The sequence below is a fragment of the Sorex araneus genome, chromosome 7, assembly GCF_027595985.1.
Source record: "Sorex araneus isolate mSorAra2 chromosome 7, mSorAra2.pri, whole genome shotgun sequence".
Taxonomy (NCBI): Eukaryota; Metazoa; Chordata; class Mammalia; order Eulipotyphla; family Soricidae; genus Sorex; species Sorex araneus.
In genome coordinates this window covers 40412737-40417440 of record NC_073308.1, presented here as the reverse complement: position 1 = coordinate 40417440, position 4704 = coordinate 40412737, and the positions used below count along the sequence as shown (strand labels likewise).

General features: G+C 39.6%; 1 non-coding gene across 1 annotated transcript; it reads right to left on the bottom strand.

Annotated features, from left to right (window-relative positions):
- Nucleotides 1–3887: 3887 nt before the first annotated feature.
- LOC129406629 (U6 spliceosomal RNA) lies at nucleotides 3888–3989 on the bottom strand. The gene has a single exon (XR_008631117.1). It is a non-coding gene; the product is annotated as a U6 spliceosomal RNA (small nuclear RNA).
- Between the last annotated feature and the right edge of the window lie 715 nt (nucleotides 3990–4704).

The window sequence follows — 4704 nt, the reverse complement described above, 5'->3', positions numbered from 1 at the left end:
CAAATAAACCCAATCCTCTCAGTTAACAGCTGACTGATACGAAGCAGATGACACCTCCCAGTGTGTTCCTTACTGTTCTGCTGCCATTCTACACTGCACAGCAAGCTCTGTGACTGAGAATCCAGTGGCCTGTTATCTTCCTACACTGATTACCCCCCCACACACACACTCACACACACATACACACCTGTGTCACCACAACAGGGAAGCCTGGGAATTGCCAAACTTTGGCAACCTATATTCCCTGATTTCTGTTCAGATCCTCTCAATATCAGTGCTCAAGTATCTCAAGGTACTTGTGACTTTGAATCCCTTCAAGAATGAACTAACTTGGCACACAGCTTTCTTTGGGCACTCAGAACCCCAAATTTCTAGCCATTGTTACCCAGGTCCTCAAACTTGGCATAAAGATGCCCTTGGTAGCTGAACAGACATTTGTTTTAATTTTTATGCCACACTTGGTGGTGCTCAAGGCTTACTATTGTCTCTGTGCTCAGATCACTCCTGGTGCAGTTCAGGGGACCATATATGGTTCCAGGGATTGAACCAGGTTTGGATGCGTACAAGGCAAATGCCTCTGATTCCTGAACGACGTTTATAAGACCTACGTGTTTAGTGTAGGTTTTGGCCAGTGGAGACTGAAAACCCCTGGTTGGTGCAAATGTTTTACCTCCTGATGCTGTCACATACACACATTGGGGTTTTATCATTAAAAAATGTTGGGGGGACTGGAGCAATAGCACAGCGGGTAGGGCGTTTGCCTTGCACACGGTAGACCCGGGTTCAATCCCCAGCATCCCATATGGTCCCCTGAGCACCGCCAGGAGTAATTCCTGAGTGCAGAGCCAGGAGTAACCCTTGTGCATCGCCAGGTGTGACCCAAAAAAGCAAAAAAAAAATGTTGGGGGCTGGAGTGATAGCACAGCAGGTAGGGTATTTGCCTTGCATACAGCTGACCCAGGTTCGATTCCCAGTATCTCATATGGTCCCCCGAGTACCATCAGGGGTAATTCCTGAGTGCAAAACCAGGAGTAACCCCTGTGCATCCCTGGGTGTGACCCAAAAAGCAAAAAAAAAAAATGTTGGGAGAAAAACCAATGCTGTGAAGTGAAGCCTGTTGCAATGTATATCACAGCTCAATGCTACCAGAGGGACAGAGGCTCAATGAAGTGGAACTGCTTGACAGGGCCCCCGAAGTGCTCATGTGCTCATTTCTCGGTGGAGGAGGCAGCTGCATAGGGTATGCCCTTTTCCCCAGACCCCTCTCTTTACAGGAAGGGTCGATCGGCCTGGTGCTCAGGACCCTGAGCGGTGGCTTCTTGCTGGATGAGGGAGCGCGCCGAACAGAGGCCAGAAAAAGGAGACCCCAACAAAAAAACCTTTTCTTCCCTTTTTTTGATGGTTTCCTCGACTTTATCCTTGAGCTCACTGATTTGATCTTTGGCTTCTTGTACTCTGCTGTTGTTTAGTTTAGCTATCATATTCTTAGATCTGCTCAAACGTGCTATACAGGTAAGCAAGGACACATATGAGCTTGAGCATTTGGTGGCAGCACAGGTCTACTCAGGTTTCGTCAAACATTCATATCACAGCACAGGATACTAGTTGGATCTGCTGGATGTCAGCAGTACAGATTCTGTAATGTGCTGGTATACACAAATCCCCCAGTAGGTGCGAAGGCCAGATTAGCAGCTATTGGTAGTTGTGTTTGTCCAAGAAACTGCCCAAGCACTAAATTTTTACACTAAAGTCACTTCCTGGCACTAGCAATCAAGAACCCTGAGGCACAGTCCAGAAGCACTATATTGGTGTTGTAGCTGATGTATGGCACTGTAGCCTGAAAACTAGTGGTGGCAATCCAGGTCCAGACAAACCCAGAACCAATTACAGTTTGGAATTTGTGTTCCTGAACCAGTCATTATCCCTAACAGGCTTGAATTCAGACTCTCATTTAGTACCACAGATAATGAAAGAGAGGAGGAATTCACTTACATTGGTGGATAAAAGCAAAGGTTCAGGAATGATTGAGGCACATAAAAATTTTCTAACCCTCTCTGATATTCAAAATTTCTAAACCTACTGATGAAGATATTCAAATCCTAATGATGATCATTGAAATGAGACAGCCAGTGGAAGAAAACTTTTATAAGTACAGAGAAATCAAAACATAAATAATTGAGCTAAATAATGCAGTATCTGAGCTAAACACACAATAGTTAAGCTATTCTCAACAGCAGAGTGGAAGAAGCCAATGATCTAATCCGTTCAAGGATAAAATAGAAGAAGTCATCAAAAAAGAAAACAAAGATGTCTATTTTAATGAAAAAAAAACCCTAAGGATATATATGACAACATCAAGAGCAAAGACATTTGCACCAATGGAATTTCAGAAGAGGAAAAAGACAAAGGAGGATTATTGGTACAAGAAAATAATAGTCCAGAACTCACTCCTCCAATTTGAGAATAGAGATGTATACCCACATCCAGGAAACTCAAAGTCTCAACAAAATAAATGCAAATAGACAAACACCAAGCACACTTGCAATTCAGTGGCAAGAGTCAAAGATAGAGATAGATCCCTAAAAGCGTCAAGCAAAAAGCAGACATACACATATAAGGGAACCCCCACAAGGCTAGTGGCAGTTCTGTCAACTGAAGCTCTACAAGTCAGAAATAAATCAAACGGAAAGATATATATATATATATTATTATATATATAAATATATATAATAATTGGATATATCATTAATATTTTAATAAATAGATCAAATTTATTAATCTTTTAATTAAAAAGTAATTTATTAATTTAAAAAGACCTCCAACCAAGAATTCTCTAACCAACTACGTTAACAGATTTGAAGGAATGATAAAACACCTTTATTTATTTTGGGGTCACTTCCAGCAATGCTTAGGGCTACTGTCAGTTTTGGCTCAAGGACACGAAGCTGTTAAAGGATAGTGTGGTACTGGGGTAGAACCCAGATCTGCAGAGTATGCACCGGCTCTTTGAGTTATCTCTCTGATCCATAAAAATGCTTTTTAGATAAATAGTAGTTGAAGGAATCCATGTCATTAAACATAGTCTGCAATAAGTATTAAATGGTTATTTATAAAACAACAAAAACCTATTAGGAGTAGTAAACTGCATAAGAAATACAAAATGTGGGGAGGAAGGAAAAGTAATAGTGGAATCTCCTAGGATGAATTCTTATTATTAAATTTTTATTATTATTAAATTTTGGGCTTGGGGGTACATATCCAGTGGTGATCAGGGCTTACTTCTGTCTCTGCACACAGGGATTACTCCTGCTGGTGCTTGGGGGACTATACTGGGTGTCAGAGGTTGAACGTAGGTCCCCTGCGTGTGAGGCAATCACCCTACCCACTGTACTACTGCTTCAGCTCCATAGTTGCCATAAATTTTAAAAGAACATTTACATTTCTTCTAAAAGAAATGTAATGTGCTTATAACTTAAGATGTACTTGATGGTGACATCAAGATAAAAATATTTAAAGGGAAGAGACAATAAGAGGCAAATGGAAACTGGTCATGATGCAACTAGCAAATTTCAAAGTACAGGGGGAGAAAATAAGTAAGAGCCAAAGAACAAAGACAAAACATGGAAACACCTTTAATTGCAATAGAAAATGGCAACAAATACTGCAATATTAATAAGTTCTCCAAATTGTCACTTGATAAATCTTCTGTGAATAAGGAAATAAGAAATCATCTTTTTTCTTCTTGATCTTGCTGCTTTTAATACTCTATCTTCATCTTCTGTAATTCTAATTATGATGCATCTTGGAGTATTTTATTTGGGTATTTTTTGGCTGCTACCCTTAAAATTGATTGCATGCATTCCTCAATGCATGCATGAGAACTTCTGAAAAAAATGGGATGCTTCATGAATTTATGTCATTCTTGTGCAGGCGCCATGATAATCTCTGTATTATTCCAGTTTTAGCAGATGTGCTGCTAAAGTCAGTACACTTCAATGAATTGAACTCACCAAACAAAAGTTACAAAGTGTCACAGAGAACAGGAAGTCTTCTGTTATTTACAGAAGACCCACTCAAACGTCAATAATAAAAATAAACTTAAATGGTTAAAAGGCAATTATATAAACAAATGGTCTAAAAAAGGCAGAAATAGCCATTATAGAGAAAAGAGAGTTAAAACTTAAAAAGGTAATAAAAAAGATGGATATTATCTACTATGGGATCAACTTATCAAGAAGACTAACATTTTTGGAAGTATTGAGGACTTAATACTTTTTGATATATGTATATTAAATGAAGGAATTTTCATCATCATCATCATCATCATCATCATCATCATCATCATCATCATCCCGTTGATTGTCAATTTTCTCTAGCAGTCTCAGTAACGTCTCCATTCGTCCTGGCCCTGAAATATTAGCAGCCTCTCTTTACTTGTCTTTCCCTATGGTGCTGCACTGGAGACTCTTTCAGGGTAAGGGGAATGAGACCCATCATTGTTACCGGTTTTGGATATGAATACGCCACGGGGAGCTTTTCAGGCTCTCCCATGTGAGCAGGAAACTCTCCATAGCTTGCCAGGTTCCCATTTTACCATATTAAAAAAGAAAATAAATCAAAACTTTAAACTGGAAGTTCAACTCCAACTTCTATTCAGACTATCATTTAGGGGTACACAGCTTCCAATCTATAGGTTGTAATTTC